Genomic DNA, 19,105 nt, shown 5'->3' with positions numbered 1-19,105 from the left:
TAATGGCCTCACCAGTGACACTCTCATTCCAAGAATGAATTTAAAAAAGTCATTCAGACATTGAAATGCAACTCTTGGTTTATTTTATTCAATAATACCATTTTAGAGCTGTAGTATTTGAAGAATTTAAGAGATTCAGTTAATTGGGCTTTTCCCCTTTCTTTTATTGAACAGTCATTGATAGAGATTGATTATTGTGACTTGTCAACAACTCCATTATTATTGTATCATGTGATTATCGGGACAGTAGAAGGCGCGTGAGGTGCACCTTGATCTTTCTTCACAGAGCAATTTTTACATGTCTGTGACAACCATCTGAAGTTACTAATTGGATGAAGCACTTTTCAATGTGAAAGGAGCTCTTTGTATTTACATAATGGGCAATAATTTACAGTTATTATTACCAGGCAACTGGCTGAACAGTTCAAATCAAAGCCTGTGATTTATAAAGAAAAAGGTTTTGAATTTTTGTTTTACTATAATTGAAAAGAGTAGTTGAAGACTGAAGGCCCCAAATCCCAGGGAGCCACCAAACAGGAAATATTGCCAGAATTTTGAAGATGTTCTCTGCATTAGTTGTTCAACATGTCCATCACCATGACACGCACTTTCCCACAACCAACTGGGAAACAAATAGACTTCTCATGACTGGACTGGATGATTCTTGACTCAAATAACCACGTTCTTTTAGCTTTGTACTTTGATATGTGAAATGGAGGCATGTTCAAGTAAAATGAAAAGTAAAGCATAACTCTTTCTCAGATGCTTCCTGTGGATGTCTTTTGGAGATTATTCAGCATTACCTGAAGTTTCCAGAATAATCCTGGGGGTTGGCAACTCCTATCAGCACTGCCAGATATAGCAGAGAGGTGGAATGAATCAACAAGTGATGGCTGGTGATGCCAGACTTGCAGGTTGCAGGTGGAAAGGAAAGATATCTCATTGTCTTCTCCATTAAGACCTGAATTAGAACATACCTCTCCCATCAGCCTGTTGGTCCCCGGTCCTAAAATCTCATTAATGGCTTGATGTCAAAGGTCATTTGATTCCACTCCTGTCAAGTACTTTGCAATCTTTCCACTATTTGGGAGGTGCTACATAAATTAAACATATTGAGCTGCGGCTGCCACATTATCAAGCCCTTGGGAGTTGGAATCGGAGACAATGCTATTGAGCCTTGGCTCCAAAGCTTGGAGCTAAAGTATGTCAGAGTTTAAGTTAGTTGAAACTGATTTGCTAACGTAACATTCACAAAGGGATAGGCATGAAATGGTAACCTGAAATAACTTCACAGTGGATAGTATCCCATCACCAAGTCACCCTGTATATACATGGAGAGACTTTAACACTGATCCAGTTCCCTCAGAGTGAGCCAAACCTCTGACACTCCTGTTTTTATCTGTCAGTCAGGGCTCCCTGATTGGACCAGAAAAACCGGCCCAAACAGGAAACTCACATTCCCTGAGGTGCCCCCGGCTGACCACATTGCAATCACTACCGCCAGGGCCAATCACTCCCCATGAACAAATAAAAATTCTCAGCCATCAGTCAGGAAATGGTTAAAACCTCTTTTTCTACTTTATTTTATTAAATGTCAGCAAGCAGCTGTTAGTACTTATGTGTAAATGTGAAGCATTAAGTATTTAAGCTAAAGGCACACATGGAATCAAAGCATCAAGTACTTGTTTCAAGTTAACACAAACACTGGCTCTGTCAATTAAGCCGTGTCTATGAAAAATAGCCTTTATTTTACTGAGTGAAAGCAATGTGCACAAAAAATGTTTCACCATGGAGCTTGTGTTTGGGAAGTATGTGGAGCATTGTAAATGTATCATTGCAATGGCCAAGAGCACTTTTCCAACATTGTCTTCCATGCCAGCTGGACCATTTGAGACAATGGGTTGGTTTTTCAGTATTTCAGAGTCAGGCTTGCCTCCTTAACACATTTTAACCCTGCATTAGCAATCAGTATGGAGGAATTTCATTCCATTTTCACTGTCGTAACACAAATATATCTTGGAGGATAATTGAAATCCGTTTGATTTAATAGTTTCAATGATTTTTTGGGAATCTGGACTGCTGTCGGATTTCCCCCTCTCTTTTCTCTGACTTTTTTTTAACTCTTGAGTATAAAATAAATTGGATCAGAAGGAGCAGGTCAAATAGATCTTCAAACTTATCCATCATGGTGGATCACTGGCCTTAACTGCCCTTTACCAGCTGCTGCCCCTTGGTGCCTTGACAGACCAAAAACAAAACTTTGAGTATATTAAACAGTGATGCTCCCCACAACGTTCGAGGATTGAGTGTTTCAAAAATTCACAACCCCCACAGTAAAGGAACTTCTCTTCATTTCAGTTCTAAATGGCCAAGACTTTGTTGTGAAACTGTGCCATCATATTTTAGATTCCCCACTCAGAGAAATCTCATCATCTTGGTTTTTGTCCCACTTTCCATTTCCTGCATTTAATTTAAACTTTTATTTTTACATCAAATAATTTTAATCTCCCCATCTTTCATTCAGCGATTTTCTGTTGATATCTGTTTTTTTTTCCCAAAAGCCCTCCCTTCTTTCTCTCGATCACTCTGTCTTTCGTAGAACATAGAACAGTACAGCACAGTACAGGCCCTTCGGCCCTCGATGTTGTAAGATCAGACTGACCTACGTACCCTTCATTATACTAACTTCCATGTGCCGATTCAACAGTCGCTTAAATGTCCCTAATATATCTGACTCTACTACCACTGCTGGCAATACATTCCACACACCCACCACTCTCTGTGGAAAGAACCTACCTCTGATATCTCCCCAAAATCTTCCTCCAATCACCTTAAAATTAAGACACCTTGTGATAGCCATTTCCACCCTGGGAAAAAGGTCTCTGGCTATCCACTCTATCTATGCCTCTCAACATCTTGTACACCTCTAACAAGTCACCTCTCATCCTTCTTCGCTCCAATGAGAAAAAGCACTAGCAATCCAATGTAATTCCTTCTTACCAATTCTTTAACACCTCCTTCCAATTGCTTTACTCTGGTTGTATAAGTTTTCCTTGGACTAGTGGAGACTGAGTGAAGACATGATTGTGATATACATCATTATGAGTGGCATAGACAGTAAGAAACATTCCCCCTTGGTACAGGGATCAATGACCAGGAGGCTTAGATTTAAGATGAGGGGCAGGAGATTTGGAGGGGATGTGAGGAATATATGTTTCACCTCGCTGGCGGTGGGGATCTGGAACCCATTGCCCAGAGGAGCGGTACAGGCAGAAATCCTCACAAGATATAAGAATGATGTGGAGGAGCCAGTGTTGGACTAGGTTGGTCAAAGTTAAAAAATCACACGACACCAGGATATAGTGCAACAGGTAGCTTCGAAAGCTAGTGCTCCCAAATAAACCTGTTGGACTATAACCTGGTGTTGTGTGATTTTTAACATTTAAGAACTAGTTTGATGTGCTCTTGTGATGTTGAGACATACAAAGCTATTGTCCCAAGTTTTGGAAAATGGAGTCAGAATTATAAGGTGGTTGATTTTGACTGGCACAGACTAGATGGACCAAAGGGCTTTTTCTCTGTGCTGTAGACCTCAATGACTCCCCTTTCTCTTTCCATCTTGCTTTGTTCTTTTTTTAAAATTTCTATCCCCTTTCTCTTAATTCCTTTTAACTTTTGAATCCTTTCATCCATTTTCCTTCCTTTCATTCTAATTCCTTCTCATTTGCCATGTTCAAATTGCTTTCCTTCTTACTTGTCTCTTCTCCATGTCATTCCCTTTCGCCTTCTCAGGAAGCAACAGGCTCTGTGTCTCTGACTCATATCCTGGGTGATTTCCATCAAAACAAGGCTCCTAGTGAACGTCATTTTCTCGATCTGTTGCATAGTTTAGGGTTTTAAATTGACACAAATTTATATTCAGTTCCAATTCCACATGCAAAATTATATCTTCTGCATACTTTACTACATTTCTATATGAGGTAATCAGGAGAGAGGGAGTAAAGTCAAATAGAAACACAGTAAAAGATTTGAGAATATCTTAGGACTGGATTGTTGGTTCTGTAATATCAATAGATTGAAGCTAGAAGCTGTAAATATAATCATCAGTACATCTAATCATGAATTAAGAAAAAAAACCTCATTATTCAGAAGGCGGAACTTGCTTCCACATGGTATACTGAAGTGAATGACAGATATATTTAAGGGAATGCTGGATAAACAAAGAAGCTAGAAGGATATGCTGATAGGGTGAGATACGGAGGAGTGGAAGAAGCTCCTACAGAGGATAAACAATAACAGAGTCTTAAATGCCCTTTACAATACAGAAACATACCATTTAGAATTGTGGTTTTTCATGCCTGATACTCCTGTAAACTTGTGCTCAACTTACTGAATAGTGGAAGCCCTCTGTAATGAGTCCCAGCCTACCTTGCAAGGGCTGACTCCTTCTGTGCTCATTATAATGGGACCGACTCCTTTTGTCAATGCTAACCTTCACTGCAAGCTCCTGGTGATTGATACCATTGGTGGAAGTTCAATCACCACAGCGTCAGCCTGTTCCTCTTTGTTGGAGCACAAATGTCTAGTTACTTCTTACCAGTGGAATGTGAATAATTCAATCAAACTGAGGCACAGTGGCTCAGTGGTCAGCACTGCTGCCTCACAGCACCAGGGGGTGGGTTTGATTCCAGCCTTGGGCGACTGTCTGTGTAGAGTTTGCACATTCTCCCTGTATCTGCGGTTTCCTCCCACAATCCAAAGATGTGCAATTTAGGTGAATTGCCCATGCTAAATTGCCCATAATGTTCAGGGGTGTGTTAGCTAGAGGTAGATATAGGGTTAGAGAATGGGTTTGGGTTGGGTACTCTTCAGAGGGTCAGTGCGGACTTGTTGGGCCAAATGGCCTGTTTCCACACTGTAGATTATGACAAGGTATGAGAGGTGAATGGTTTCCTCTCAGTGTTTTGTGTGACACACATCCATTGCAAGCTGCAAAACTACAAATCGCATAGTGGATAAGTATACATTGTTTTCATTAACCAGTTTTGCCATTTCTCAATTAGATGTTCCTTCGAAGTCTAGGGTACTGGTTGAATGACGCAGCTGTTTAAATTGGGGCATTTTCTTGCAGATGGTGATCCAGAGGTGAAGACTTCCTTTAAAAATCTATCTGCAGCGATAATGTTTCCCATTGGTTACGCGAACCAGATTGCAATGTTGGAGAGAGATCTTGGAGGGAAGGAGGAGGGCTACATTTTTTTTTGTATTTGTCGCAATCTCTCATGATGTTTGAAAAGAGGGGTCTGTGACGATCCTGGAACAGTCTGGTTTATATTTGACCGTGAAGATAGCTACTGTCTTTGGAATAGCTTTCAAATGGTGAAGTCTTGGTCCCAAATGAGATATCATGGTAATTCCATCAGGTATTGTGTTCACTCCCCACACCTGGACAGAAATGGGTTAGTCCTGATAAAGGCAAATTCAGACTCTCTCACAATGAAGTTATAGTGGAGTTTAGTTTGACAGTTGTGAAAAAAGAGTTGTATCAGAATCAAAATGTTAAGTTTCTTTCTCTCTCTACATGTGCTGCTGAGTTTCTCTAGCACATTTTCTCTCTGTTGTTCTTGAGATATTCCTGGATATTAGCATGTCTGAAAGTCCTCCAGTTCTCCAGGCTTGTCCCTTCGTATTCCACTTTGGAATCTTCCAGACACCAGCAAAGAGACCTGGCAGCCATCTTAGAGTCCACAACGTCCATTTGAAATGAAGTTTATTACTTGAAATCAGCCTATGAAAGGCAAAATGAATCATTGATATGGTGGATCTTCCTGACAACAATTAACATCCAGAAGGAAGTGCACTGCATCTGTCTGCAGTTCTTTAGCACAGCCTATGAGGCAAGAACTCTGTTCAACACATTCCTTTCCTCTCACTCATAGGTCTGTTCTTGCTCTTCTTTCAGAAGCAGAGACCATAGATCACAAGGGAGAGAGGGAGAGAAACAGAGACACACGCATCGAGAAATGGGGATGTACCTCCAGCGACCTTGTTGCTAATCTCTCAGCACAGGAGACGAGCAAAGTCTTGCAGTACTTGACTGTCAGCGACAAGCAGCTAGGACACTTCATCTACTTGATAGCAGAATTAAATGTCACACTCCACATTGCGTGAAAAACTCGCTCATATTTAGATCTCACTTGCGAGACCTCAGCTGCAATCCAGCCGTTGAAAGGCAACAGGACAAAGACATTTCAGCTGACCTGCAAAACTAAGCATCTTGAAATTAACCACTTGTGTACCAGCCTCAGTCCGACTGGCCTCACCCAACACCCCATCATCTATTCTTCATGGAACTATGAGACTGGTCCACATAACATTTTGAATCTTTACCTTCTTTGAACTCAGCTCATGATTCTAATCTTTGTGTATCAGTGTTGATTTGTTATTTATTTTTATATTTAGTAACCAATAAACTGACTTCTAATTAACACAAGAAAGGCTCTCTAAATGGCTGCTCTGTCTGGGAGAATGGTGAAGGGACTGATCAAGGTCGGTGTGGCGGGGGGGGGGGGGGGGGGGGGGAGGGGGGAGGGGGGAGTGTAAATAAAGAAAGGGAGTCAGTTCATCCCTCCTCATTCAGGAGCTTGATAATTTGAGGCTGGGACTATTGTAAATTGGGAAACTTCATTTGGTGACTGATTTAACCCATCACTTCCTGTGATATTCTGTTTCATTGGCGTATCACATGGAGTCATACAGTCATTTAGGAGGCAGGCCCTTTGGCCCAAACTGATCCATGCCGACCAAAATGTCTGCCCGTACTAACCCCATTTCCCTGCACTTGGCCCATATCCTTCTGAACCTTTCCTATCCACGTATTGGTCCAAATGCCTTTTAAATGTTTGTCAATGTACTGAATCAACCTTTTCGTTCCATACTGCCCTTTGTGTAAAAAAGTTTCCCCTCAGGTTCCCTTTTATTCTTTCCCCTCTAACCTTAAACTGATGCCCTGTAGTGCTCGATTCCCCAGCCCTGGGAAAAAGAGTGAGTGCGTTCACCCTATCCATGCCTCTCATGATCCTATACACCTCTATATGGTCCACTGTCAGTCTCCTACGCTCTGAAGAAAAAAGTTTCCCAGCTTGTCCAATTTCTCCCTATAACTCAGTCCCTCGAGTCCTGCACATCCTTGTAAATTTCTTCTGCACTCATTCCAGTTTAATAACATCCTCCCCATAGCAAAGTGACCAAAACTGAACAGAATACTCAAAGTACAGCCTCAACAACGTCCTGCACAACTCAAACATAAACTTCCCAACTTCAATATTTGATGCCCTGACTGATGAAGGCCAGTGTACCAGAAACCTTCTTCATTGCCCTGTCTACATACTCTGAGCTAAAGACTTATATCGTAATTCACAGCTCACAAGTGAGAGACAGCAGACGGTAAAGACAGAAACCAATACAGAAAATGCCTGAGAAACTCAGCATCGGTGGAGAGGGAAACAGAATTAATCTTTCGGGTTCAGTATGATTCTTCTTTCGAACAGGGATAGCAAAATGGAATCATTGCTGGAGGGTGTAGGTTACTCAGTGCTCTGCACAATTTGAGTTTGATACTCAGCCTTGGGACTGTCAGTGAAGAGGAATGTACTGGAGCTACAGCAGAGAGTATATGATGGACAGGCAGGCATGGGATCAGACTGTGCACACTTGCAAAGTGATTGGAAGAACCTGTCCCCAGCAGCAATGGCACAGTCCTGTGTAATGTTGCCTTCTTTAATGGATAGAATAGCATCCTGCATATAGCATCAAATGAGAGCGTGTTGGCCCTGACAATTGTGAAGCACACCATGGCCTGGATTCTGTTTGGCTTGTGGTGGTCTTGTTCAAAGGCATTCATTGCTGGATCAAAGGACCAAGTATTGGACAGTAAGGCAGGGAGAATGGGAGCCATCCCCTTCCAGAAATAATCGCTCAGAGACCGGTATCCCATTACCAGGTCACCCTTTATTTCCAGGTGCACAGTACACTTGCTGTGGCCAGCCAACTCAGAGTCAGTCTCTGAAGTTGAGGAGATTCTATATCCCCTGTTTATATCTGTCAGCCAGGGCTCCCTGATTGGCCATGGTTAACAATCCCAATCAAGGATCTCATAGTCAATAAGATCCACCCGGCTCCAATCACCGGATGTCCCTTACTGCCAACGCTTCCTCCCACATTTCCCATGACCCCAACCCCGTGACCCTCCTCTTGCCTCACTCACCCATGGCTTATTATCCTTGGGTGATCTTGGGTAGGTGCATTACTGGCAGCAATCATCACTTCCCTGGTGGCATTAGTGACCAAAGTACAGATGCCTGTCTCTGATTGGTGGGCATTTTTCAGTGGGTGATCCTCCTGTGCCAGGGTGCACTATCCCAGTAGAGCCCACTGCTACCTTTTTAACTGCCCAATTGGCACTTAATGCAACACTCCTTCCTGAAAAGAGGCAACACTGGATTCTCTGTAGTTCTCCTCATAAATATTGCTCGTTACTTCAAGGTAACTGAGTACATGAGTTCTGACAGAAAATGCTGGCAATGCTCAACAACTCTGGCAGCATCTGATTTCCTATTTGAAACATTGACTGATTTCCTATTCTGCAGACGATGCCTGAACTGCTCAATATTTCCTGCTTCTTCTATTGTTTTTGTAAAGCACACGCTGGACATGACCGTATATATTACAGACACCTACAGCCGTGTGCCACAGCAATGGTCAGTTTTAAAAGGATCTTCGGGAAATTAGTATTTCATGAGGCCAATGAATCTCACAGCACAGAAGCAGATGCTTGTAGCTTTAGGAAGTGGCTGAGTGGATCCCCTGAGTCAACTCCAACTCCTTTACCCCTGAGTGCAATCAAAGACAGACTGGAATTTAGAAGCAGTGGAAATTGGAGTTCTGCTGCACTTGTAGCTGAACTCAAAGAGCTGAGACCCAAATGAAATTTTTGTTAGAATTCTGGTGCAGTGAATCGAGTGCTCCGCCTTGCAACTCAGTTTTACCGAAGAAATTGGCTGTTGCCTTTGTTTAATCTCATCTGTTCTATGTGTCTCCATGTCCAAGGGTGAGTTAGAGTAAGAGATGGTCTCTAGCAACTTGCACTCACAGCACAAATGTGATAACTGTGATTACACTGGGAAATGTGAACAACCTCTGATTGTACCGATGAAAAAAATCAAGCTGCTTTCAATTATCCGTGAGTCCCTTCATTCCCATTTCACTTTCTCAACACTTCTAGTTAGCAGTGCTGTTAAAATCAGTCACCCTAATGCCATCTCATCCATCTGCTGCTAAATGTCACTAACTGTTACCTTGAACATGCCCATTAGCTGCCAACCAACTCACTGGCTTGTTCAATGGCCTTGATCGGAATTGCAAGGTCCCTGAGTCAAAAATGGCACATGAGCAGGAAAAACAAACAGCCCCAGGAATGGCTCTCCATCAGAGATGAAGGGGATGATTACTGTTCCATTCAACCTCCGAAGCAATTGGGAGGGGGTGGGATGTCTTGATTAAGTGAGCAAGGCAGTTCTCTTAATCAGATCCCATCTAACTTTCTGTGTGCATAGTCCAGCGTCTTACAATTTAACTCTGGACTTGTGGAAATTGTGTGTTTTTAAAATCAATTGTTTTCCTCCCTGCCAGATTTCACATCTTGCATATTTACGGATTGCTCTCCCTTAGATCGCTGGCAATTATCAATAACAAATAAAAGTGAGTTTTCATTGGAAGCTGCACTAAAGCGTTTCAAACAGAATTTGATTTCAAAGCAGAGCATGAAGCATATGATTCACATTGCAAAATTATTCCATTGATGGTCCAAAATCCGGTGATCCATATTGGATGATTTTTGTCAGCACTTAGTTAATGTGTTTAGCACTCAGTAAGAGTTCCCAAAACATTGGCTGCAAGCGACTGAATCCACAAAGTGAGGGGGAGGTAGAACAATACTGAACGTACAGCACAAAGGAGGCCATTCACGCCAGCTGCTCTATGCTTGTATTTGCACTCAAATATGAGCCCTCTTCTTATCCTTCTTTATCTTAACCTGTAAGTAAAAGCTTCCTCTCTCATGTCATAGAGTCATAGAGTAATATAGTATGTAAACAACCCCTTCAGTCCAACTCATCCATGCTGACCAAATATCCTCAACTGATCTAGTCTCATTTGCCAGCATTTGGCCTATATCCCTCTAAATCCTTTGCAATCATATACCCATCCAGATGCCTCTTAAATGTTGTAATTGTACCAGCCTCCACCACTTCCTCTGGCAGATCATTCCATACACACACCACACGGTTCATGAGAAAATGCCTCTTAGGTCCCTTCCAAATCTTTCTGCTCTCACCTTCAACCTATGCCCTCAAGTCTTGGACTTCCGTACCCTGGGAAAAAGACTTTGTCTATTTACCCTATTCATATCCCCCCATGATTTTATCGGGAAGGTCTCCCCTCAGCCTCCGATGCTCCAGGGAAAACGGTCTCAGCCGCTAAAAAAATGGCTGAGATAGAATCTCTATGGCCATTCAACACATCAAGTCCACACCAACCCTCCAAAGGCATCTCACCTAGACCCACCCTCCTATCCTATCCCTGCAACCCTGCATTCCCCATGGCTTATCCACCTAACCTGTACATCTCTGGATCAATGGGCAATTTAGCATGGCCAAACTACCTAACCTACAGATCTCTGGATCAATGGGCAATTTAGCATGGCCCAATCATCTAACCTGCACATCTCTGGATCAATGGGCAATTTAGCATGGCCAAACCACCTAACCTACAGATCTCTGGATCAATGGGCAATTTAGCATGGCCCAATCATCTAACCTGCACATCTCTGGATCAATGGGCAATTTAGCATGGCCAAATCACCTAACCTACAGATCTCTAGATTGTGGAAGAAGACTGGAGCACCCAAGCAGACACAGGGAGAATGTGCAAACAGTCACCCCATGGCTGGGGATCAAATTCATGTCTCTGGCACTGTGAGGCAAACAGTCACCCCTTGTAAATCTTTTCTAAACACTTTCAAGTTTAACAACATCCTTCCAGTAACAGGGAGACTAGAATTGCATGCAGCATTTTAAAAGTGGCCGAATCAATGCCATGTACAGCCACAACACGACCTCCCAACGCAATGCACTGACCAATGAAGGCAAGGATGCTAAATGCCTTCTTCACCACCCTGTCTATTTGCATTCCTTTGTTCAGCAACACTCCCCGGGACCCTACCATTAACTGTAGAAGTCTTGCCCTGATTTGCCCAACCAAAATGTAACACCTCACATTTATCTAAATTAATCTCCAAGTATCATTCCTTGGCTCGTTGGCCCATCTGATCAAGATCCTGTTGTATTCTGAGGTAACTTTCTTCGCTGTCCACTACACCTCCAATTTTGGTGTCATCTGCAAACTTACTAACCATGCCTCCTAAATTCACATCCAAATCATTTATATAAATGACAAAAAACAGCAGTTACAGCACCGATCCTTACAGCACACCACTGTCTCAGGCCTCCAGTCTGAAAAACAACCTCCACCACCACCCTCTGTTCTCTTACCTTCAAGCTAATTTTGTATCAAATTGGCTAGCTCCCCCTGTATTCCATGAAATCTAACTTTGCTAACCAGTCTATCATGTGGAACCTTGTTGAATGTCTTACTGAAGTCCATATAGCCAAATCTTCCACTCTGCTTTCAATAATCCTTTTTCTTACTTTTTCAAAAAACTCAATCAAGTTAGTGAGACATGATTTCCTATGCACAAAGCCATGTTGACTATCCCTAATCAGTCCTTGCCTTTCCAGATACATGTAAATTCTGTTCCCTCTGAATCCCCTCCCACAATTTACCCACCACTGATGTAAGGCTTACTGGTCTGTAGTTCCCTGGCTTTTCCTTACTATCTTTCTTAAATAATGGCACCACATTAGCCAACCTCTAGTCTTCCGCCACCTCACCAGTGGCTATTGATGATACAAATATCTCAGCAAGGGGCACAGAGTTCCCACACCTGTCGAATCCCGGAGATTTATCCACCTTTGTGCTTTTTAAGATGTGCAGGACCTCTCCATCTGTAGTATGGACACTTTTCAAGATATCACTATTTAATCCTATTTGCCAAAAATATCTCATTTCCCCTTTTTGCTTTCCTGATTTCCTTCTTAAGTATGTTCCTACTGTCCTGATAGTTCTCCAGGGATTTACTCTATCCCAGCTGTCTATTCCTAACAAATGACTCCTTTTTCTTGACCAGAGCCTTGATTTCTCTCGTCATCCAGCATTTCCTACATGTACCAGCCTTACCCTTCACATTAACAGGAACATGTTGTCTCTGATCTATCAATATCTCATTTTAAAAAGCCTTACACTTTCCATCCATCCCTTTACCTGTGAATAGTCTCTCCCAATCAATTTTGAAAGTTCTGGTCTAATACTATAAAATTGGCCTAATTCCAATTCGGAACTTTAACTTGTAGATCTGGTCTATCCTTTTCCATTACCATTTAAAACTAATAGAATTATGGTCGCTGGCCCCAAAGTGCTCCCCCATTGACACCTCAGTTCCTTGCCCTGCCCTATTTCCCAAGAGAAGGTCAAGTTTTGCTCCTTTTCTAGATGGTATACCACATACTGAATCAGAACATTTTCTTGTACACACTTAACAAATTCCTTTCCATCCAAGGCCTTAATGCTATGGCAGTCTATGTTTGGAAAGTTGAAATCTCCGACCATTACAACTCTGTTATTCTTACAGATATCTGAGGTCTCCTTACGATTATTGGGTGGCCTTTAGTACAATTCCAATACGATGATCAGCCTTTTCTTATTTCTCAATTCTATTCATATAACTTCACTGGACGTACTCCCAGGAGTATCCTCCCTAAGTACAACCGTAATATTATCCTTAACCAAAAGCATTGCTCCCCCTCGTCTCTTGCCCCCTTTTCTATCTTTTCTATAGCATCTATACCTTGGAACATTAAGTTGCCAGTCCTGCCCCTCCCTGAGTCATATTTCTGTAATTGCTATGATATCCCAGTTCCATGTTCCTAACCATGCCCTGAGTTCATCAGCTTTACCTTGTCAGGCATCAGACTTATCTTTTTTCTCACCATCTGTTTGAGGTCCTCCTGCCCCCCAGCCCACTTACTAGTTTGAAGCCTCCCAATTGGCACGAGTAAATCTCCCCACCAGGATTTTGGTCCCCTCTCATTTCAGGTGCAATCTGTCCTTCTTGTACAGGTCACTTCTACCCCAGAAGAGATCCCAATGATCCAAAAATGTGAGTCTCTGCCCCTGCATTAGCTCCTCAGTCATGCATTCATCTGCTCTATCCTCCTATTCCCACTCTGACTAGCACATGGCACGGTGAGTAGCCCAGATAATACTACCCTCGAGGACCTACTATTTAACCCTTGGCCTAATTTGGTATATTCTCTCTGGTGAACCTTGTCCCTTTCTCTTCCTATGTCATTGATACTAATGTGTACAATGACCCCCTACTAGTTACTCTCCCTTTTAAGAATATTCTTCACCCTTTCTGAGATATTCTTGACTCTGGCACCAGGGAGGAAAAACACCATTTTGATGTCTCGCAGTCGGCTGTGGAAATGACTGTCTCTGCCTCTGACTAGATAGTCCTCTATCATATTGCTTGGAAGCTGACGTATCCCTGATTACAGCAGAGCCAGTCTCAGTATCAGAAACCTGGCTGTCAGGGGCTACATACCCCTGAGAGTCCATCAGCCCCAACAATAACCAAAGCAACATCTTTATTTGAGAGGGGGATAGCCGCAGGAGACTCACACTAGCTGTCTACCTTTCCCGGCAGTACCCCATCCACTGATTGTATCTATGGTTTTTCTACCATGCATCATATCCCCTCGCTCCTATAAATTCCTCTTTGCCTCGAATTGCTATTCCAATTGATCCATGCCATCCACCTCTTCACCTTAAACAAGCTACAGACCTAGAATATACCCAAAAAGCAATCGCAACACATTTTCCCCAAAACTCACTGTTAGTGCAGTCTTACTGCTCAAGAAACATGGCTCGAGGATGACTTGATACGTTAAAAATTTAATCAAGAGACAGATGTCAGGAAAACATTAAAAAAATACACTCACTCTACTCACTATTATAGATTTACAAAAAGAAATAACAGATTAAGATTGATAAGCTTTATAAGTCTTAAAATCAAACATTTAGTGGATCAGGCTCTGAAATCACTGATCACTCCCATTTGCTACGTGTAGTTCCATTAAGGAGTCTCCCATTGTCAGCTGTGAAACTGCACAGCTCTGTTTGTTTTTCTTTGACTGTCTCCAGAGGTGTTTGTAATTTCACAGTCAGTCAGCTGTGAAAGTTCATTGCTTGATTCTTTCAATGGATTCTTGTTGATCTCTAGAGCCATTCTCTGACCTCTCCATGTGATCACTCTCCCGAAACGTCATCTCCTGTTCTCTCTGTTTCCCCCCATTTAAAGTATCGCTGTTTATGATTTCTTTTTAAAAGTTTCGAAAACAATGCAAAACTTATAACAAAAGTAGTTAATTACTGCTCTAAGAAATTGAGGAAATCAGCTCCAGCATTGAAAAAAACCCCCTCAAAACAAGGAGCAGCACCTACAGTCAGGATCCTCTCCTGCCCACCATTTTGTCTTTTTTTGGTATCTAACTAATTTCCCTGAAATGCACCTATGTTCATAATCTCGACGAACCCTCATGGTGGCGGCTTCCTCATTTTCACCACGATTGGAATGTAATGATACTATGGCTTTTACATGTATATTTTGTCCTTATTTTTATGAAGAAAGGGGTGCAAAGCAATCTGCTCAAAACGAATAAAGTAAGCAGCTTGAGAGGCCTTGGCTTTTGTTTTAAAGTTAAAACAATAGAGGCATCCTGAAGGGGTGGCGTCAAGTTCCAACAGTACCAGGAATATTTTTAGTTTTAGCCTTCAGTAGCAGTTGCTGGAGTCTTGAAACTGGATTTGAAAGTTTTATTCCTCTCCCTGGTACAGCTAAAAGCTGTGGTTTTCTTCCTATTGATAGAATTGCATGTGAGACAATCTAATTTACTGAATTTGCCTTTGCCAAGGGTGTGTTTATAGGGTGTTACTATATTGGAACAATCAATTTGTTGTAGTTAATATATAATGCTTTTGTTAAACACTTTGGTAGAGTTACAGTTAAACCAATGCTTTCCTTTTATTTTTACTTTGTCTATATTTTAATTATAGCGTATGTATAAAATGTGCTTTGTTTCAAACCTGGTAGTTTGACCAATCAAATTGCATCTGGAATGCAATGTCTTACACTTAGCCTAGACCCTAACTTTTTCTTATTTTAAAGGTATCTTTCAAACCTGTTTTGTGAGGGTTTGGTCTGGTCCATAACACTGAGTAAGGACATTCCCATTAGATAAATAAATGACACCCTTACATCTATGGCCCCCAGTTGCTGTCTCACCCACTGATGGAAACATCTTCTTTGCCTATCAGAACCTTTCAGAAACTTAAGGACCTCTGTCAGATCACACCTCAGTCTTCTCTGAAGAAAAATAATGAAAATTGTGCAACAGAGAAGAGGAGAATGATGAATGATGAATGACAGGCTTTCAGCATGGGCACCTGTTCTCAATGTTATGGGCCATTCAACACAATCCTTAAGCCTCCTCTTAAACACTACATCCAAGAGAGAACAAATAAAATGATGTATATGATTGGACAAGGATCTTCAAGGTTCCTAAAATTACTGGTTAGATGCTTGGACTAAATATTCCTCTTCACAGTGAGGTTTCTCTTAAGCACAACAACATTGGTTGCCACTCTAGTGCAGTACTGAGGGAGCACTGCATTGACATTGTGTTTTGGCTGAAATATTAATCTGAAGCTCAGTCTGCCCTTTCAGGTGGATGTTAAAGATCCTATGGCAAGCAGGGAAGTTATCCTCAATGTCCTGGCCTATATTTATCTCCTTATCAACATCGCACAGATTATATGGTCATTATCACATTGCTCTTCAGGGAGCTTGCTGGGTGCACATTGGCTGTTACATGACAGCAGTGGCTACATTTGATTATCGATAAAGACCTTTGAGATGTCAGTGGTCAAGAAATGGGCAAGAAGTGTTGGCCCTGTCGGCAATGACTATATCTCCTGAAAGAATAAAAATACTCTCAATACATCCAAATGCATTACAATATCAAAAGTCAATATCCCAAATCTTATGTGCAAGTTGGATGGACCTTTAAACAGCGCTTGTGTGAGCTTCATGAACTTTGAAGTGCAGCATGGGATTTTGTTCAGTGGCCATTTGTGATGCAGTTTTGCAAGTGTGGTTGAACATCAGCTGGTGGGACTGTGTGACATCAGGATAATGTGCACTCAGTTGCTTCTGGCACTTTCAGGGTATCTCCTATAGGTGGCGCAAAGTGTGGGAAGCGCTGGAAATAACTAGTGGCAGAGCGTTCACTCCTGGAGGTCCTGGTGTTGCAGGACTCTGGGAAATAAGTTTGTGACATGTGGTTCTACACTTTACACAAATTAACATAGGAACAGTTCTGAGGGCAGACAAATACAAGCTTGCATTTCTATAGCACCTTTCATAACTTCAAGATGTCCTAATGTACTGTTCAGTCACTGAAATACTTTTGAATTGACCCTGCTGTAATGTAGGAAACACGACAACCAATTTTCACACAGCAAACCCTCACAAATGGAAATTGATGATGACCTATTTATTGAGTGATAAATATTGGCCAGTTAAACCATTCAGGGTAAGTCCCCTGCTCTTCTCTGAAGTAGTGCCATGAGATATTGTATGTCCACCTGACAGGCCAAACGGATCTTTGTTTAACATCTCTTCAGAAAGCAGCAGAGTGAATGACCCCCTCAGTACTGCACTGGAGTGTCAGCCTTGATTAGTGTGCACAAGCCTTGGAGTGGGACTTGAATCTTGTGGCTCATTTGGAGTTTAGGGTGTAGGTTTGCTCGCTGAGCTGAAGGTTTAATATCCAGACGTTTCATTACCTGGCTAGGTAACATCATTAGTGGTGACCTCCAAGTGAAGTGAAGCTGTTGTCTCCTGCTTTCTATTTATATGTTTGTCCTGGATGGGGTTCCTGGGGTTTGTGGTGATGTCATTTCCTGTTCATTTTCTGAGGGGTTGATAGATAGTGTCTCGATCTGTGTGCTTGTTTATGACGTTATGGTTGGAGTGCCAGGCCTCTAGGAATTCTCTGGCATGTCTTTGCTGAGCCTGTCTCAGGATAGATGTCTTGTCCCAGTCGAAATGGTGGTTTTTTTCATCCGTGTGTAGGGCTACAAGGGAGAGAGGGCCATGTCTTTTTGTGGCTAGCTGGTGTTCGTGTATCCTGGTGGCTAACTTTCTTCCTGTTTGTCCTACGTAGTGTTTGTGATAGTCCTTGCATGGAAGTTTGTAGATGACGTTGGTTTTGTCCATGGGTTGTACTGGGTCTTTTAAGTTTGTTAGTTTTTGTTTGAGAGTGTTGGCGGGTTTGTGTGCTACTAGGATTCCGAGGGGGTCTTAGTAGTCTGGCTGTCATTTCTGAAACTTCTTTGATGTATGGTAAGGTGGTTAGGGTTTCTGGCTGTGTTTGGCCTGCTTGTCGTGGTTTTTTTCTTGAGTACGTCATTTGGAGTACGTGAATAGAAAGGGTTTAGAGGGATATGGGCCAGATGCTGGCAAATGGGACTAGGTGAATACTGGATAGCTGGTCAGCCTGGACGAGTTGGACCAAAGGGTCTGTTCCTGTGCTGACTCTATGATAACAGTGCTGACAGATCTCCCGAATATAGGACTGAAGATTGGCTGCATCCCAACATACAGAGTACATAATCCATCTTTTCAATTTATCGACAACATGGTGATTTGTTCAGCATCATTTCGAAGTAAGAAACATTCAAACAGTTAACAGTTTATCTGGATTTAAAATGGTGTCATGCTTCATTAAGCTTATCAAGTTCCAAATTTCTGACTGATCTCATGATTAAACAGCTTGACTATTGCCAATCTAAGTCTTGGCACTTTTATCAGAATGACAGCTGTTACTCTTTTGTTTATCTATCAGCATCACAGCAGATCTTAGTCACTTTCTCACCTATAACAACTCTCTAGCATTAATGCAATGTTAAAGTTCTTGTTAATGACTTGGTGTAGCAATACCTTAATTTATGAAACTCCTGACCCTGTTTTCAAGTCTCTGCAAGTTCTAACCTTTCCTATTTCTCTGTAACTCCCTCCTGTGTTCTCCATATACCTCTAATTCTAGGTTCTGAAGTTTCACCATTCCATCACTAAGACCACACTTCTGGCTGCCTTCGGCCTAAACTCTATAATGTTCTCCCGAACCTCTCTCAGCTCTCTCTGCTCCTTTCACGTGTTCCTTAAATCCTACCTCTTCAATTATTCTTATAATTTCCTGTCCTACTATCTCCCCCTTATCTGATTCTGTGACACATTTTCCTTGTCAGTGTTCCTGTGAAGTGCCTCAGAATATTTTAATCTAAAGGCACTTCCAGGAAAATCTTTTATTGCCTTTTATTATCCCATTAGCAAGGTCTGTGAGCACCCAGTCTCTCAGAGAATGCTAATTTCTCTCTTTGGCTGTTTAATACAGTTACTGGTGGCCACTCCATTAGGCACAAACTTATGATAGTTTTCCTGGTCACGAGTCATACCTGAAGAGACACAGACATTTTTAATGGCATCGACCCTTTTGGTTTTGTCACTGGAGTTTTTTGCAGGATGCCAAAACCAACTATTTCTGTTGACATGCCCTGGCTTTCCTTCGCAGAACCGCTTTAAGTGAGATCCCACCTTTATCCAATTGAAATCCCTTCTTTTAATGCTAAAGCACAGTTTCAATTTCTCTGCCTAGCTTCTATTTTCTCTTCAGCTTATCCCAGGGGTATTTCCCTGGCCTTCACTTTGCCTGATCTGTGATAGTCCAAAGCCTCAGTCTCCCTGAGTTTATGGTTCTGTGTGGACCTGTCATTGTCATCCTGAATAGCTGTCTGTCTGGGTGTTGCG

At 42.0% G+C, this 19,105-nt stretch overlaps 1 long non-coding RNA gene across 1 annotated transcript in view; it reads right to left on the bottom strand.

Annotated features, from left to right (window-relative positions):
- LOC140464581 (uncharacterized) overlaps positions 1–19,105 on the bottom strand; it is a 42,320-nt gene that overhangs the window by 11,286 nt on the left and 11,929 nt on the right. The gene's annotated exons all lie outside the window — the stretch shown is intronic.

The sequence above is a fragment of the Chiloscyllium punctatum genome, chromosome 40 (genome assembly GCF_047496795.1).
Source record: "Chiloscyllium punctatum isolate Juve2018m chromosome 40, sChiPun1.3, whole genome shotgun sequence".
Classification (NCBI taxonomy): Eukaryota; Metazoa; Chordata; class Chondrichthyes; order Orectolobiformes; family Hemiscylliidae; genus Chiloscyllium; species Chiloscyllium punctatum.
The sequence above is the reverse complement of the archived record's forward strand: the minus strand, read 5'-3'. Positions and strand labels throughout refer to the sequence as shown.